The sequence below is a fragment of the Pristiophorus japonicus genome, chromosome 5 (assembly GCF_044704955.1).
Source record: "Pristiophorus japonicus isolate sPriJap1 chromosome 5, sPriJap1.hap1, whole genome shotgun sequence".
Classification (NCBI taxonomy): domain Eukaryota; kingdom Metazoa; phylum Chordata; class Chondrichthyes; family Pristiophoridae; genus Pristiophorus; species Pristiophorus japonicus.
This window is the reverse complement of record NC_091981.1, coordinates 193,977,880-193,997,224: the sequence shown is the minus strand read 5'-3', so window position 1 is coordinate 193,997,224 and position 19,345 is coordinate 193,977,880.

Here is a 19,345-nt window from a genome sequence, read left to right as displayed (position 1 = left end):
TATGTGATCTTCACTGTACCCACCCAGGCATAGTCAGGATGAAGGCTATCTCCAGGTCGCATATTTGGTCGCCCGGCATTGTCTCGGAATTGGCGTCATGCATATACCAATGTAGCACTTGCTCACAGTTGAGCAACGCACCCAGGTAGGCCCCACTGATTCTGTGGTCATGGCCCTCCAAACCGTGGTCAAGGGTCAACGTAGATTTCGCTGGCCCCTTTCTAGGAAAGGTGTTCCTAATAGCAGTGGACGCTTACTCTAAATGGATTGAATGTATAATAATGTCATCATGTACGTTCACTGCCATCATTGAAAGCCTCCGGGCCATGTTCGCCATGCTGTATCACGTGACATTGAGGTCAATGATCCTGTTTGTTCTTAATTATGGTTATGGTCCCAAATGGGTTGCTGGCACTGTGTTAGCCAAGGAGAGGAATAGAGTGTTTGTTGTCAAACTTTTGAAAGGACAAATGTGCAGAAAGCACTTGGATCAGACCATACTGCGGTTCACTGACAACCAAGAACAGTTTGAAGAGGACATTACCATCATTGATCCACCCAATCAGCAATCGACCTTGCGGTCAACCATGAAGATGAACCCACCATGCCCGACAGTCCGATCAGACCAGCCACACCGCAGTGCAGCAATGATCCGACCGACTCACCCATGCTAGGACTTCAACTCAGGCGATCAACCCGGGAATGCAGAGCCCCGGATCGCCTCAACTTGTAAATTACTTGTACATAAGACTTTGGGGGGGGGAATGATGTTATGTATGTAAACACTACCAAAGTGTAAGACTTGCCAGCAGGGGGCACACCTATGGGGGACCCAAGGGTCACCTGCACACCCTGGACAAGCAGGTATAAAAGGCAGACTACTATGCTGTCTCCTCACTCTGGAATCACAATAAAGAAACCAAAATAACAACAGTTTGAGCTTAAGATGTGCAGTCTTGTGGAGTTATTCTAAACGTAACAAATGAAAAAATTAATTCTTTGAATATATACATATACTCTGGTGTATATTGATGCTCATTATTGCATTTGTATCAAGACAAACCAGTGCCTGATGACACTGAAAGAACAAAGGTACATACATGGATTGTGGCTGATAGCACCACAAAGAGGCCTTGAGAGGATGTTACATTCCTTCCTGATGATTTTGGCACTGAAAGAAAAGAGGAAGTGGAAGGAAAGTTTTTGTAAAATTAATTAAAATCTGTTAGTTATAGTTTCTGAGGCATGCCTGTTTAATTGAATGATATCTTTGAAAAAGATCCACATAATTGTCACTGTGATTGGTTACCTGAAATGGGATCTCTTGTAGTATTTTACGGTATTTAAGATTGGGCATCGTCATTTTAATCAGGTGGTTTATGAAGGGATCTAGAAGGCATAAGAACGTTTTCAAAGTCTGAGAGGAAGTTTAAGAATGCAAAGATCAAAGAAATGTTAAAATGTTTTAGATCAAAACAGATGTAGAGAATGTAAAGTATGTTTCAACAGTTAATTTAATAGCTTAACTTTCTAAGCAGAAAGAGAAGTACTGTGTAAAAGCCGACACACCAAACTCAGTGGTACAAAATTTCTTCAGGGTTCTGCTGGACTCCCACCATAAATCCAGTAGAAATCTGACAAAACTCACCAGAAAACGGTGGGGACCTGCTTTTGAGGCTGTAAAGTCCTTACACAATACCACAAATCCACACGAGGCACATTCGATGGACAAGGTCACTCTATGACCTGAACCTTTATTCACAGGACCAAGAAGTGAAGACCCTGCGTGGGACCTCCCTTTATATACCTGGATGACCAGGTGAGGAGTGTCTCCCACAAGTTCACCCCCTGTGGTCAAGGTGTGCATTTCTTATGTATATACAGTATTGCAGTGTTGTTACATAAAGGTTACATACATGACATCACCTCCCCCTCAACATCTTATTGGGGTCATAGGTTAAGTCTCTCGGGTGGTCTGCGCTCTCTCGTGGAGCGCCGCAGTTGGGGCTCTGGTTGTTGAGCCTTGGTATGCGTGTCTGTCACCTGTGGTGATTCCGGCCTGTCCGGGCTGACCGCCGGGACTGTGCATGCTGCTGAATGTTATTGTTGCTCGTTCACTGGCGGTGGTGTGAATACCATCTCATGATCTTCCTCAGGTTCCTCAGTGTCCATGCTGAACCTTTTATTTACTTGGTCCAGATGCTTGCGGCATACCTGCCCATTGTTAAGTTTAACCACTGTGACCCTATTCCCCTCTTTGTCTATTACAGTACCCTCAAGCCATTTGGGCCCCAAAGTGTAATTGAGAACAAATACAGGGTCGTCGATTTCTATATATCTCCCCTTTGAGTTACAGTCATGACACTCGTTTTGGGACTGGCGCTTGCCCTCAACAATGTCGGACAAGACTGGATGAATGAGGGACAGCCGAGTTTTGAGTGTTCGTTTCATGAGTAGCTCCGCGGGCGGGACCCCCGTGAGTGAGTGCGGTCGGGACCTATAGGCTAGTAGGAGGTACGATAGGCAGCATTGAATGGAGGGTCCTTGAATCCGGACCATGCCTTGCTTTATGATTTGGACCGCACGTTCCGCCTGGCAATTGGAGGCCAGCTTGAATGGTGCTGTCCTGACATGGTTAATGCCATTACCCGACATGAACTCCCGGAATTCGTAGCTTGTGAAACATGGGTCATTATCACTAACAAGGTTGTCCGGCAAGCCGTGGGTCACCAAGACCGCGCGCAGACTCTCCACGGTGGTGGATGTCGTGCACGAATTCAAAATGATGCACTCGATCCATTTCGAGTACGCAACCACAATGAGAAATATTTTTCCCATGAACGGGCCCACGTAGTCTACGTGAATACGTGACCATGGCCTGGTGGGCCAGAGCCACGGGCTGAGCGGGGATTCCCTGGGGGCATTACCTACCTGGGCGCACGTCGTGCACCTGCGAACAGAGTGTTCCAGGTCTGAATCAATTCCCGGCCACCGCACATGTGACCGGGCAACGGCCTTCATCAGTACGATGCCTGGGCGCTCGCTGTGGAGTTCGCTGATGAATGCTTCCCTGCCCCTCTGGGGCATGACTACCCGGCTGCCCCATAGTAGGCAGTCGGCTTGGATGGAGAGCTCATCCATCCGCCTGTGAAACGGTCTGACCTCCTTCTTGAGTCGCAGGCCTACCCGGTCCAGTCGGTGTAGCACCTCCTCCAGGCTGTGGAGGTGTTCCTCGGTGTCTCGACCTGTGATGAGGATGTCGTCCTGAAATACGATTGTTCCCGGAATGGATTTGAGCAGGCTTTCCATGTTTCTTTGAAAAATCGTGGCCGCTGATCGAATGCCAAACGGACGCCTGTTGTTATTTAAAAAGCCCGACACTTAACTAAGATTAAAATGGCTGAAAAATGGACTTGTTCCTAAATTATGCAGTAATTTTCCAACCCCAGAATATTTAACGAAAAGTGGAAGAACAGGCGTCTTTGTGCGTGGTGATGGTGGTCAGTAGTTTGGATTCGTCGGCCAGTTCCTGGGTCATATAGGCTGAAGTGAGGTCCAACTTGGTGAACAGCTTGCCGCCTGCCAGCATGGCAAAAAGGTCCTCCGGTCTCGGGAGCGGGTATTAGTCTTGTAGGGACACCCGGTTGATAGTGGCCTTGTAGTCACCACAGATCCTGACCGAGCCATCCGCTTTTAGGACGGGAACGATGGGACTCGCCCAGTCGCTGAACTCAACGGGTGAAATGATGCCCTCTCTCAGCAACCGGTCCAAGTCGCTCTCAACTTTCTCCCGCATCACATACGGCACAGCTCTGGCTTTGTGGTGCACTGGTCTGGCGTCCGGCATGATGCGTATCATTACTTTGGTACCTTTGAATGTCCCGACGCCAGGTTGAAATAGTGACTCAAATTGCTGTAGGACCTGTGAGCATGAACTTCGCTCCACAGATGACATGGCGTGCACATCCCCCCCATTTCCAGTTCATCTCAGCTAACCAGCTCCTCCCCAACAGTGCGGGACCATTGCCCGGGACAATCCAGAGCTGCAGCCGGTTCACCGATCCATTGTGTGTGACCGCCAACATTGCACTGCCTAGCACTGGAATGATTTCTTTGGTGTACGTCCGCAATTGCATCTCAATGCGATCTAGTTTGGGTCTGCTGGCTTTGAGTGGCCACAGCTTTTCGAATTGTTGAACATTCATGAGTGACTGGCTGGCCCCCATGTCCAGCTCCATAGGACTTGCATCATCATAGGTGGCGTTTTGGTATATGAGCTGTGAATATTTGCCACATGAACCTGCTGAACTTCAGCGTCCATTGATTTGCCCCAAGCATCATCCTGCCTCACAGACCCCTCATCTGGTTCACCTGCCTCGTATATTAGCCTGGTTACAAGCTTTCTGCACATTCTGGCTAAATGGCCACTGAGGTTACAATTGCTGCAGACGAACTGTTGAAACCTGCAAGTCCTGGCAGCATGTCTGCCCCCATACCTCCAGCATGAACTGAGATTCCCATTGTTGTGAACAAAAGAGCTGTTACAAGGCATTCCTCGCTGATTGTCCCTTTGACTGCTCTTGAGCACCCTGTTAGTGGGTGTCAATGGCCCCATCCTGGACTGCATTGTCCACTGCGGGGGGCATAAATGTCCGTTCAGCCTGCCATTGTCTCTGTTGGAGACTTACTCTTTGGTCTATTGCTGCCTGGGGTGTGTCGAACTGCCCTTGCCTGCCTGCGGGGCTCTGTGTCGCGTTTATGATACTGACTCCCTGATCCATCGCCATGTTGGAAGCCGAATTGCGCGCATATATTATCTTGGTTTCCTCCTTCCCTGCCATAAAAGTCTGAGCCATTAACGCCGCCGCTTCCAAGGTCAAGTCCTTGGTCTCAATTAGCTTTCTGAAAATCCCAACATGACCGATGCCCTCAATAAAGAAATCCCTTAGCATCTCCCCCCTGCAGGCGTCTGTGAACTTACAGAAGTTGGCCAAGCATCGGAGGTCCGCAACGAAATCCGGTATGCTCTGTTCTTCCCGACGTTGGTGGGTATAGAATCTGTGTCGGGCCATGTGTACGCTGCTCGCCGGTTTGAGGTGCTCACCGATTAGTTTGCTGAGCTCTTCAAAGGTTTTGTCCGCCGGCCTCTCGGGTGCTAGCAGGTCTTTCATGAACGCGTAAGTCTTAGGTCCACAGTTGGTCAGCAGATGAGCCCTTCGCTTGTCGGCCGCTGCGTCTCCCAACCAGTCCTTCATAACAAAACTCTGCTGGAGCCTCTCAATGAGATTGTCCCAGTCCTCACCAACACAGTACCGTTCATCTGTGCTGCCGGTGGCCATTCTCGTGGGTCGTTGATTCCCGTTTCTCGTCGCCAATGTAAAGTCCTTACACAATACGACAAATCCACACGAGGCACATTCTATGGACAAGGTCACTCCTTGACCTGAACCTTTATTCATAGGACCAAGAAGTGATGACCCTGCGTGGGACCTCCCTTTATATACCTGGATGACCAGGTGAGGGGTGTCTCCCACAAGTACGCCCCCTGTGGTCAAGGTGTGCATTTCTTACGTATATACAGTATTGCAGTGTTGTTACATAAAGGTTACATACATGACAGAGGCCCTAACTACAAAGTGCAACAGCTTACCCATGCATCCTTATTATGATGAGGTCCGAGGCACAATATCCTGGGATCCTCAGACTTCACTATTTGGGCACTCCTGGATTTAGCTCTCAAGGTTTTCCAATTGGGTTCATTTTACACCAGAATGGTTAGAAATATGTTTTAAAAAGCTCAGATGGACTTATGCTGCTTGCATTCAATTTATGAAGTCAGGTTATTATTTAAAATAACTTCAAGTAATTGGAGTTTGACAGCAAGCGATCTCACTCTCTGGAGGCTGGATTACGATTACATTCCTTATATGGCAGTGTAGAGCTTATGTTACTGCAGCAGCCTGACCTCTCAATGCAGGTCGATTGCTGGTCATTCAAAAATAATTCAACATTCGCCCATGGATCTGGTTGGAACCTGCAGGCTCCAACCTGTTCTGACCACAGATGGCAAACTGACTTCTATTATCTGGTCCATTAGAATCTAGTGCTAGTTTCTTGAGATCTGTTCCATTCCCAGAGTTTGTAACATCTTCCCTGCTGATAGGGAGACTCAACCAGATATTGGACTAGAACTCCCAGAAGGCACCAGTGTCATTCTGTGGTTACACATTTTAAGTCCCTGAATGCAGTTTAAAGCTATCAGTCAAACTGGACAGGGGGCAAGGCAGGACATACAAAAGTCTTGCTGTCAATTATGAAAACATTCTGATGCAAGTAAGTTAAACTTACCTTTCAGATATTCAACACAAATTAACTGTGGAAAATAAATAAAGCTGCATTTTTTAAATAATTGACGTTGAGAACAGACCATGCCTGGCCATGCCTGGAGTTTCAGTTCGTGAGCCCTTCCACAGAGGAAAGAAGAGTTACTGAGAGGGAGAAAGAAATAAAGCAGAGAAAAGTGTACAGATGCAGAGGCAAGATTTTGGAAAGTATACAAGAGACATACAAGGGGACACAGGGAAGCAGCTAAGCAGACAGGCTGTAAGATGCAGAAAGGCTGCGAGAAAATAAAACTGCAAGACAAACAGAAACATAGGGGGTATTTTTAACGTGGGTAACCACGAGAGATTGGGTGTGGGTGGGGGTTATATCCGGAAAAATTCTGAGCGCTTCTGGAAACCGGCTCCTACACGCTGGATTCTGGGTTTTACGGAGGTGGGACAAGGGGTGGGCAGCCAACCTGTTCCTGGGTGGCATTTTAAATATCTTAATGATGCTCGGAAAACCAAGTATCTGAAGCGAAGCGAGTACGGCTTCAGGTAGAAGACAAGTGCCTTCACAGCACTGCATGTGGGCCAGGAATAGCAGGAGTGCTTCCCGCCCAGCCCCCCCAAGCTCCACCCCCATCAGACCCCCTCCATACAAAGGCCCCTGGGGTCAGGGATCAGACCCCACCTTGGGTTCAGAAACCCCCTGAGGTCGAATGCCCGTCCCCGAGTTCAGACAACCCCAATTGGATCAGGGATCGGACCCCCGCCCCCCTGGGTATGGACACCCCTCCAGGGTTATGGATCGGACCCACCTGGTCCCGCATCCTGCTCCCATGAGAGTGCTCCCATGACTAGAAGCCAAGCCTGCCAATCAGGCTGACCTCCAGCCGGGGAACCTGCCAGGACAAAAGACGCACTTTATGGGGTTAAAACTGCTCTGGAGTTAAAACTCCGCAATATGCGGGGAAACCTGCCATCCCTATTAATATCTAGGCCATAATTACAGGAAGACAAGCACTTTTTATTTTTCTCTACATGAAATGCATTAGGAAATTAACCTGTAATTAATAGCAAGGATACAGAAGGATACATTTCATGAATTTGCATTCCATTAACTGTATGTTAATTCCTACTGCATGAAACTCCTCTCCAGGAGAACAAATTCATAAAATTTACCCTCAGATATTTTTAGAAATTATGCACAATTACATTCCAAAATAAAAGCAATGTATTTGTTTAAATGATAATTGGGAACATGATCATACAGTGTGTGTTATTCTGAATGTTACATCAGCGATGTTAAATGAAGTCCCTTAATATAGTGGAATCAGTATACATAGTTCATGGGTAATATGAGGAACTGGCTTACAAAGCATTGAATAGGCTGGCAAAGCTAGCAAGCTTAACATGCAGCTTTGCCAGTATTTATTGTGTATTGTGGGAAATTAAAGCTGACCAGTACACATTCTTCAGTGCAAATCAATTTTAAAAACAATTAAACTTCTGTTGAATATATATAGTATTACAGTTATGGGTTATCAAAATGATTTCTGTTGCAATTCATTGTTATTCCTTCCTTTCCAAGTTATATGAGGAGGCCAAATGCGAAGGATGAGTCAGTCAAAATCACATTGCCAAGGAATTAGAAGAAATTGGGGCCAAAATGACCCCTTTCTATAAGGCTCGTGGCTGCCTGAAAGCGACGGCCATGGGTCAGTGTGGACTGTCTGCTGAGTCTCTGCAGAGGGGCCGCCATTTTAGACATTGCCCTTCCTCAGTTTTGGAGTGGTGTAAGGGACCGCTCTGTCCGTTTTCCTGTCTCGGCGTGCAAACGCCGACCCGTTACCGACGGCGGCGCACCCTTCCCGAAATTGCCCCATGGGAAATTGTCCCTTTTGAAAATTGCCCCTCGGGAGCGGTGCAACCAGTACCTTTTCTTTGGCTTGGTGTCGTGGCCGCCCTTAAAGGGGAAGTGGCACTGCCGGCAAATCCATTTAAGTTTTTTGTCTGGTAATTGTGGCAGCGGTTCGGCTGGGCCGCCAACAGGCAGCCTGGCACCCCCTCCCTGATGGCCCAGTGTTTTCCACTGAAGTGGCTGCAGAATTTGCAGCGGCCCTCCCCTTTAACTGAAGGGGAGGGACGTTGTGAGGTGCCAGCTGATGACTTGTAGCGTCGACCATAATGATCTGTCCCCTCTTCCGCCCCGCTAGTGATGGCCACTCCGCTCCACCCCCACTTCCGCCCCAATCATGAGGCCACTTCTGCCCCCCAGAAAAGCATGAAGTGCTGAATTTCTCCAGTTTGGCCATCCCATGCATTTGGGCAGCTGGACCACTTCAAGAGTGGTAAGTGTGACTCGTTTCAGGCGGTGGGCAATTTCGGCCCCATAATGTCTCAAATTTCCCTATGTTTGGGATCAGCGACCTGAAACATTAACTCTGTTTATCTCCACAGATGCTGCCTTACCCTCTGAGATTTCCAGCTTTTTCTGTTTTTATTTCAGATTCCAGCATCTGCAGTATTTTGCTTTTCCATTAACTGCTCTTCATTCTCTAAAATTAAGAGCTTTATCCATGGTAAGTTTTATGCCAACCTCAAATATGTTATGATCACTGTTTTTGAAATGTTCCCTAACCTTAACATGTTCAATTGTCTCTGGTTTGTTACTCAAAACAGATCCAGAGTTGCCTTCCCTCACATGTACCCCTTAACCACCGACATCAAAACATTATCCATAGTCATGTCCAGACAATACATCTATTTGCACCTGTTTCCACTATAGTTCACCCAATTGGATATATTCAAGAGGGAGTTAGATATGGTCCTTATGGCTGTAGGGATCAAGAGGTATGGAGAGAAAGCAGGAAAGGAGTACTGAGGTGAATGATCAGCCATGATCTTATTAAATGGCGGTGCAGGCTCGAAGGGCCGAATGGCCTACTCCTGCACCTAATTTCTATGTTTCTATGTTAATTCCTTGTAGATTAAAATCCTTTATGACAATCGTATTCATGCTGAAACATACCTCTCAAATCCATTGGTACAGTTCTCCGTTCATAGCCTCACTGACTTGTAAGAAGTCCCAATAACTAGTTTCATGTCCTTATTATGCCTTACCTCAATATATAATACCGCTTTCTTGTCTGTACTAAAGCAGGTTTAATTATTTCCCTTCCCTTCATATCGTTTACATAAAAAGCAATTCTCTCCCATTGGCTATCCTTTTTAACCTTGCATATCAATCTACATGCTTTGAGATGTAACACCATCACTGCAATTTTGGAGCTCCACACTTCAACCTCCGCCCTTTTTTAACCTCGCACAGCTGAACACGCGCTCAATGGCATGAAGGATCCTCCACTGGTGCTATTTAAAGGGATCATCAACCACTTGCATGTTAGTTGCTGGATTATTTCTTCTGGCTATTGATGCAATTCTATGCATTTTGGGTGCTTTTCCATTCTTGTTTAAATTTTCAATAGTCTACAGAATATTGCAAAGCTCTTTGAAACGTTTCAATGAAATGTTGCATAAATGCAGGTTTTTCTTTTTTTCTGTTTTTGCTTTTATCTTCTGTTCTACGGTTACCTTGGCTGAACTATTCAATATATTATATATTACAACCTTACCTCTCCTTCCACTCCCCAACCCTGTTCTCCTAGGGCAGCAGAGATTGACCTTTTTTTTTAACCTTTCCTCATCCCTTGTGCAATTAAAATCATTCTTGTTGCTCTTCTCTGCACTCTCTCCAAAGGTTGCACAACCTATTTTATAATGTGGTGCAGTCAGCCAAGTGCATTGTACAGTCTCAGCATAACCTCATTAGATTTGTTATTCCACTGGTCTTGGTATGCATCCCATATTTTTATAAACTTTTTAAATTACCCTGCCACACAATGTTTGTACGTTAACAGTGATAAATTCACTGCTCCTTGCAGGTCCTCTTCTGAGTCACACTATGCTAATTATATTCTGTTCAATTTGTACTGTGGAATGCTTATTCATATCAAATTATTATCAAATTTCACCTGCCATCTTTCTGTGTATTTGAATAAATTATTCAAATTCTCCAGAAATCCCTCACAGCACCCTTGATTTCTACTGCTCCCTTCATTATTTTGTGGGGATAAAGATGCTTTCCTGATACCTGTTAATTTTATGTCTTCTAGTACAGAGTTTGCAGTATAAACAAAATAACCTGACTATATCCACATAATCTGCCATCTCTCAGCATTTTACACAGAAACCCTTTGATATTTGAAAGTGTAGCAGCTTGTTACATGAATGTGCAGTGATCAGATTAATATTTATATCCAATTTATATCAAAAGGATGATATTAGCAAAATAAAGAGCTTTTCAAATATCTTCTCTGATAGATTAGTGTATAATAAATCTTACAAACACTGCTAATTCTACATTAATTTTAGATGTTCATTGTATCAAATGTGACTGGATTTATTGATGAATAGCATGAAATGTTAATTCTGCCTGTCCAATTAGCCTACTTCTTCCAGAAAGTGACAAGTGAGCCATACAACTAGCATTATGTTAAATTAACAGGTACCTCAGTGAATAATTGCATATTAATTACCTTATCTTTTCGCCTTCTACTATAGCAAGGGCGGACAACTGACATTTCTAAGCCATATGCTGCTCTTTTGTGATTACAAGTAATCTTTGCACTTATCCGCACATTAATCTCAACTCAGCATACTATCCACCATTCAACCATTCTGATCCAGCTAAAAAATATTTTTAATTAATCAGACTATCAACTAGTTACAGAGCAAATAGGGAGCAGCAATGACACTGCCACGAGCACAAACCTGTATCAGTTATCTAGACTGGAGGTGCTGCTCGGTGTTTACTGATTAAGCTGCTGCTGTTAACTAAGTAATGAAGGGACAATGAGAGACTGAGGGGTAATAAAGGGAATATGAATTAGAGGGAAGAGGAAATGAAAAATGAGGAAATGAGAGATAGAGGGGAGTGAGGGAAGGGGTGGGTGGGACCGGTTTGCCGTACCCTCTTTCTGCTGCCTGCACTTGATTTCTGCATGCTCTCGGCGACGAGACTCGAGGTGCTCAGCGCCCTCCCAAATGCACTTCCTCCACTTAGGGTAGTCTTTGGCCAGGGACTCCCAGGTGTCAGTGGGAATGTTGCACTTTATCAGGACGGCTTTGAGAGTGTCTTTGTAATGTTTCCGCTGCCCACCTTTGGCTTGTTTGCCGTGAAGGAGTTCCGAGTAGAGCGCTTGCTTTCGAAGTCTCATGTCTGGCATGCAAACTATGTGGCCTGCCCAGCGGAGCTGATCAAATGTGGTCAGTGCTTTGATGTTGGGGATGTTGGCCTGGTCGAGGACGCTAATGTTGGTGCATGTGTCCTTCTAGGGGATTTGTAGGACCTTGCGGAGACATGCATAGTATACTTGTACTGGTTGTAGTCACAGTAAGAAAGTTGTTGAGTGCACTGTACCCCTGGTTTTATGAGAATGTCCAAAATGGGGTTGAGCTAGCCCAAAGTGCGGGTTCACCTACACTGGTGGCTTAGGGAGACAGCTGTGTCAAATCTACAATGGGAATCCTGCACCCTAATTTGAATAAACTACTGGCATGTGAAAAACCTGTCCAGAGAACGCAGCCTGTAGCACACTTGGCTGAGGAATGTAAAGTGTGGAATTTAGAAGCTCTTAAAGGGGCGAAGACATGTGGCATTTTTGGATAATGGACATAATTATGTGATCAGATGGCATCTGAACATTAACTGAGTTCCAACTCTTGCTGGTGATGATGGTCATGGGTTAATATGTGCAGCCCTGATGCCCACATGGGTGCCATGTGCAGTGCCTTGCAATCAAGGGGCCACTGGCACCTGGAGAAAGCCCCAGACTCTGTTTAGCTGATGTCTCTTTTCCACAGGCAATGTGATGAAGATGATATCCCTTGCAAATATAGCACATCTCATTTCCTTAATACCTGAGTGCACTGCAGACTGACCCTGGAGCAGCTTTTAAGGATCTGGCAGCATGAAAGTTTCATGCTATGGTAATCTTCATATTCACAAGAAGAGCTTTCTCTGTCATAATATTGAATGCAGGTCATCCTGTCCCCTAATTTGAATAGACTACTGGCATATGAAAAACTTGTCCAGCTGTATCCTGAAGCAAAAGTCGTGAGGACAGGTCTCCTCTGACATGATAAAGCACTTGCGGAGGGCTCTATAAATATGGGTCCTAGGGTAATGGGATTGGTGGATTTTGGACAAAAGGCCTCAGGCAACATTCCACCTGCACTTCTGACAATTTATTTAACTTCAATTGTGCAATGTGTTCGACCCCCCCCCCCCGCCACCCCAAAGGAATACCCATTCTCACTGCTCTATAAAATGTTATTGAAATGGCAGCAGCAACCAAGAATAATGAAGTAAAACATGACCAAATAAACAAAAATACAAAAATGGCAGACTACTAATCAAAACTACCTAATGCAAAGAGGAATATGAAGCAAAACGTCAATGGATACACGAAAGTGTTTTTCCCACAACAGGAACTCTTAACTCCTTTTAAGAACTTCCATTAAGGACTTTCCAGGTAGCCAGCTTTTATAGGTAAGGTATAAGCCCAGAAATTCATTTGCACCAGCCTGTTGGAGCAAACTGGGCACAAGGATAAATCCCTATGCCTAAATGGCTAGGCCCGAGCCGCAGCTGATATTTGGCCTCGGGCCTCATTTAAATGAGGTTGATGACCTGCAGATATGTGCTGGGTGTCCCCAGCCAGTGTCACCAGACAGCACAGGCAGCGGCCCTTAGGGTGATCAGCAGGATCGTGACTGGAAAGGTGTGAAACCAGGATAGCGGGGTGGGGGAAGGGGTGGTGATCAGGATGTGAGGCAATTGGGATGGGGGATCGATCTGGTGGGGGGCATGGAGAGCAGCTGTTGTGGTTTTAATGCGTAGGCTTTTTGGTGGCGGCTTGCAGCAGCCTCCTGGTTAGACCGCACGTAAACCTGGTTTTCCTTAATGCAGCCGGCCCGTTGACAGCCGAGCTCAGGGCAACTTGATTTTGGACAGGGGCCTCAAATAGGCATTAGACACCATACTTGCATATCTAAAGGACTTAACACTTGTTTCAGGCATGGGTCCTGGACGACTAATTTTTTTGCTTATATCAGCATAGTGGGCGGTGCACTTCCGGCTTGTAATGAGTGCATGCTTCCTGCTCGCCAGATTGGAAGCTCAGGTACTTGCTACACCTGGTAAACAGGCTTGGCGCCATTGAATTTCTAGACCATAGTACCTGAGTTGAGCCCAAAGATGAGGAGGGAGTTTATTTTAATAATGAATCTATTCAAATCAGACCACACGTGCAGGTGTGTGCCCTGGTTATAATTTTGCAGTTTAATTTAAAGTAGCATTCCAGGTAAATTTTTTCTATGGCCTTAACTACCTTTTATATCACCACAAGATCATGGCCCCGATATTCCCGCCCACATCCGCCGAGGTTCCGTCGGAAATGAAGTTTTCTTTGGCGATTCCTCCGGTCCCGCCCATCTGCTGCCCATGTTCCGCCTGCCGTGAGATTGGATCCAGCGGTTCCCCCCGGCACGCTGGCCTGCCGCGTGCCCATGCCAGAGGCTGGAAATCCGGCTTTTTCCTCATCGAGGACTGTCTAAGATTGTCCTGCCGCCTGCCAGAAGGACCACTAATGAAAAGCTGGTCTGAACTGGCTGTGAGGCAGGCAGCAGGGAGCTTCGCTCAGAGTGCTGTAGCGTCGCACTTCCCGGATATCGTTCACATCCTGCAGCTTTATCAGTGGCACGTAAATAGTGAGGTGATGGACCTTAACCCATCCAGTGAGAGTTCAGATATGTTACTCCCTATGACTCCGTTGAAGGGAAAGTGTGGTAGAGGAAGCAGCAATGAGTTGCGGAAGATGATGAAGGCTCAATGGAGAACCCTGCAAGAGTTTGGAGACCATTTCATGCGGAACCTATTAAGTGACTGATTTGACTGCTCAGATAGTATGAGCTTATGACAGAGTTATTACGTGAAAGTGATAAGATGTCAAGCGATGGCACATAGCTGCAACTGATACTGAGAACATCATGACATGAGGTGTGGAAACGGGGGAAAATACATATAATGGACTGCAATGTAGCTGATGAACATGTTATCTCAGGGGTAGCACTCCGCCATGTTTGGCATCATAAAAAGTGGCTTGATCTGCAAGCATTAATGTGTGCCCTGCAAGTACTTCAAGTGACTCTCATTGAATGGCAGCCTTTCTGCATTGGTCACCCTTGCTTGTTGTGCCACGATGTCCTGATGACAGGACCCATTATACAGTGCAATCATATGTGGAGCGTAATATATTCCTGATGCAGCAGAATACCTGAGGGACAGCTATGTGTTTCTCACAAGACATCATACATTATGTGGAAATGAGACACTGACCAAGTGAGGGTGAACATTGTGTCTGTACTTAAAAGTGCATAATTACAAAAGTGACATAACTTTATAGAATCTACGAACATCTTGACCACCAACACCCAGCCCTCTACCCGCTACCACCACCATTCTTCCCCCCCCCTTGATATGAGGCCCACTGTCCTCTTCTTTGCCCCACCTTGAAGACGGCGTCCCCCACCCCTCCCCCTCCCCGCCTCTGGTTGAGCAGGTTGCGCAGGAGGGCAGCCAGATCTCTGCAGATGTGTATGTCTTGGAAAGAAGGTAGGGGGCGTCACTGAAGGCACCGGCATCTCTGGCTCCTCTGGATCTGTGTGCCTTGAGGGTGTGGGGTCGAGGGCTTGCACTACATGGCTAGAAGCCATTGCCTGCCTCATTGCCTCAGCAGACTGGGTGTTGTGCTCCACCGCACTAATGAGCTGATCCATTCAGTCTAGAAAGATGCTGAGCAAGGGATTCGATGCTGTCACCTATCCCAGCCATGGTCTGCAGCAGCTGGCGACCTAGATCGATGCTCGTCCTCGCTAGCTGGACCATCTCATGAATTGCTGAGAACCATCCTGCAACCTCAGCAGCTTGTTGGGTCATTGTGGGTTGACGCGTCGTGGTTGGGTCAGCTCCACAGCCTCTGCACCTGGCAGCGCTTGGAGGCATTGCATCAAGTTCAAATTCGATTAATTCTGAGCCCAATGCCGAGGGTCTCCAGACAGGTGACAGGAGGCTGGTGTCATCCTCTTCCAGCTCTTCCACCTCAAAGGGCTCAAAGACGGATCCTTCTCCCTCCTCTCTCTCCTCTTCTTCATGACCCTGGGTGGCGGAGGTGGGTGCGGTGGAAATGGGTGATCTTGCGGTGGGGTGGGGGTGGAGGAAGGAGCCCATGTCTTGGGCTGGGGACAACGTTGGGGTGGGAGCCACTGGGGTCACACTCCTCCTTTGAGAGCCAGAGGTGGATGGCGTGCATTGATCGGTGCTGTCCAACTCACCATCTGCAAGTAGAGGACAACATTTCAGTCGATGGGGGGGACGGGGTTAGGTCAAGCTGACATGTGAGCTGTCTCATCTCACAATGTGCCATCAAGGAGTTCCATCTCTACATGGGCACACCAATAATGGGTGACAACTGTGCGTTAAAATGCATTTGCCTTGACATTGCATGACCTTTCATGCTATGAGTGTTACTCACACCAGAGATTAGTATAACCTTACCATGCTCCAGCACAGGATCTGCATTACCCTGTGTGGTTGCACAGTGACGGTCATCCACCAATGTCAAGGTACGTTCCTCCAGGCTGCTCAACTCTATCACCTCTGCTAGGCCCCTCCCGTGGCACTGAGGCTTGCTGCCTTGGAAGTTTGTTTCTTCTGCAGAAGGAAACGTTGAAGCCTTTACCCCTTTTGCTCATGTCCCACACACACCCATAAAAACACACATATGGGCCAAAACCTTTTGTAGTTGCACGGGAGGGGTCCCATAAATGTTTACTCACTCTAGCTGATGCCACCACATCGTTCCTGCACTGGTCTCCATCTCGCTCAATGTTACCCATTGAGGACATGACCTTACCAAGCTCCCTCCAAATGTGTCTGTATTGGGGTGGTGGAGATTTGCCACAACCATCCCGGGTGAGGTCCTTATGCCTACACTCCACCTCTGATACAAGCTCCTCCAGTTCCTCATCATTAAACCGGGGAGCTCTGGGCCTGGTCTTCAGAGTCTTCTTTGAAGCATTTTTTGCACTCATGATAATTCACTTAACAAATGGATAATGAAAAGTTTGCAGCTCTGTGTCTCCCACACTCTCCACTAGACAACTAGCAGGTGCAAGAGAGTGTTCAACATCTATGCACATGTGCAGATGTCCCAACAGCCTCAATCGTGGCAAAAAATGATGTCGGTGTGCTGATAGAACTACAAAAAAAACCCTAGATCTCGCGCATGCGCGGTGCGGCGCCTCTGAAGTTCTCTGATTCGGGAGGCCTGCATCTCCCGCCTGCTGATACTGACGCCCGCCGACTCCCGCTGCCTGCCGCTACTGCTGCCACCCACAATACTGAGCCGAAATTGGATCCCAGCGGAACGCAGCGGCAGTGGGCACCAAAAAGGTAGATACCGCCCGGGGACCGTTGAAAAATGGGCGGGCCTTGCAGCTCATCAAAATCGTGGCCATACTCTCTGATTTTCTAGTCCTAAATTGGTTACTACATGCAAGGTCACGCACTTTTTGACCCCTGGCCACCACAAGCAAGGCCCATACTATTGGAAGGGATTTACAAAGTGAGTTTTAAAATGTGTGATGCTTTGTCAGGATATAATTTCTTTTTCTGGCTCTTGAGATTTGAAAGGTCGGTTACCCCTGTACGATAATGAAATGGGAATTCTGTAAAAGGATTGTACACTCATGCAGAATTGATTACATTTGTATTCCATTTTGAGTAACAAAGTGCAATGACACTAAGTAACTTTTTTATTTATTTATAGAAGAGCTGATGAAATAATTATACAAATAACAGAAGGGAAAACAACTGAATTACAGCAAGATATTATTGGATCAAATAAATTTCCATTCTTATGTCGGTTGTTGTTTTATGAAAACAATGATTAGACAAAGCAAACTCCTCCCACAGAGTGTGCACAGTGATGTGAAGAATATTGTTCTGGACATGGTACAAATAAAATTCATCAAACTAAGTAGACCTGCATAGGAAACATTGTATCAGGAGGAATAAACATGAAGGGTGAGTATTTGAGTTAATTAGCTTCAACTTGATGGGGAGCAAAAAGACATCTATTGAAACTGAAGTCTAAATCTATGTTCAGGTCAAAATGGCAGCAGTCATTTCTACCTATGCTTTTTAGATAAAGTGAAGCCAGTCTGGTAGGCTATAGCCTGGATTAATCTATAAGGAAGCACCTAAATAGATACCATTATCATTTGTATTATACTTTTATTACACAGGGTTGTGCTAAGATCACAAGATGTTTATGGATAAGGAAAGCCATTTAACCCATCTTAGTTCATCAATCCAGAGACATCCAAATAAACAAACCATTGTAACATCCAATGATTTATTAAATGACTCCAAGGCTTTTTCCTCCTCTGTATTTCACATATTGATCATTTTTTTGTGCGAAAGCAGAATTTCATGATATCAGTCTTAAAATGACCTTTTACTAGTTTGAATTATTCCCCCAGTTAGAATTTTGCAATTTAATTTAAAGTAATATTCCAGGTTAACGTGTTCTATGCCCTTAAGCACATTTATCACCATAAGATCACCTCTCAGATGATTCTTTTCTAGGCTGAAAACCTTAGTTTCTTCAGTCTTCCCCATAATTCAGACTCCTGACACTGGGAATCAGGGAAATAGCTCTTCTCTGCACTGTCTCCAGTGCTTTAATGCCTCTTTTATTTCTTGACAATCAGAAATAGACATAGTATTTAAGGTGCAGTCTATCCAGAGCACTATAAAGTTTCAATATTACATCTTACATAAGAACATAAGAAATAGGAGCAGGTGTAGGCCATACGGCCCCTCGAGCCTGCTCTGCCATTCAATAAGATCATTGTTGATCTGAGCATGGACTTAGCTCCACTTCCCTGTTCGCTCCCCATAATCCTTCACTAACTTATCGCTCAAAAATCTGTCTATCTCCGCCTTAAATATATTCAATGACGCAGCCTCTACAGCTCTTTGGGGCAGAGAATTCCATAGATTTACAACCCTCTGAAAGGAGAAATTTCTCCTCATCTCAGTTTTAAATGGACGGCCCCTTATTCTAAGATTATGTGCTTATCGCCCAAAAATGGGTGTTATTTCCGGTGTGGGCGTTAAAAAAGGGTCGAAGGGTGGAAAGAGTGGGTGAGAAAGGACAGGCCCCATTGCAGTAGTTCTCTGTTTTCCACCGATTGCTCACAAACAATGAATGTACCGACTTACATGTATGTAGACCATGTATACTAACTGTATAGTCACAAGGCATTCGATAAGGTGCCACACAAAAGGTTACTGCAGAAGATAAACATACGCGGAGTCAGAGGAAATGTATTAGCATGGATTGAGAATTGACTGGCTAACAGAAAGCAGAGAGTCGGGATAAATGGGTCCTTTTCGGGTTGGAAATCGGTGGTTAGTGGTGTGCCACAGGGATCGGTGCTGGGACCACAACTGTTTACAATATACATAGATGACCTGGAAGAGGGGACAGAGTGTAGTGTAACACAATTTTCAGATGACACAAAGATTAGTGGGAAAGCGGGTTGTGTAGAGGACACAGAGAGGCTGCAAAGAGATTTAGATAGGTGAAGCGAATGGGCTAAGGTTTGGCAGATGGAATACAATGTCGGAAAATGTGAGGTCATCCACCTTGGAAAAAAAAACAGTAAAAGGAAATATTATTTGAATGGGGCGAAATTACAACATGCTGTGGTGTAGAGGGACCTGGGGGTCCTTGTGCATGAATCCCAAAAAGTTAGTATGCAGGTGCAGCAGGTAATCAGGAAGGCGAATGAAATGTTGGCCTTCATTGCGAGAGGGATGGAGTACA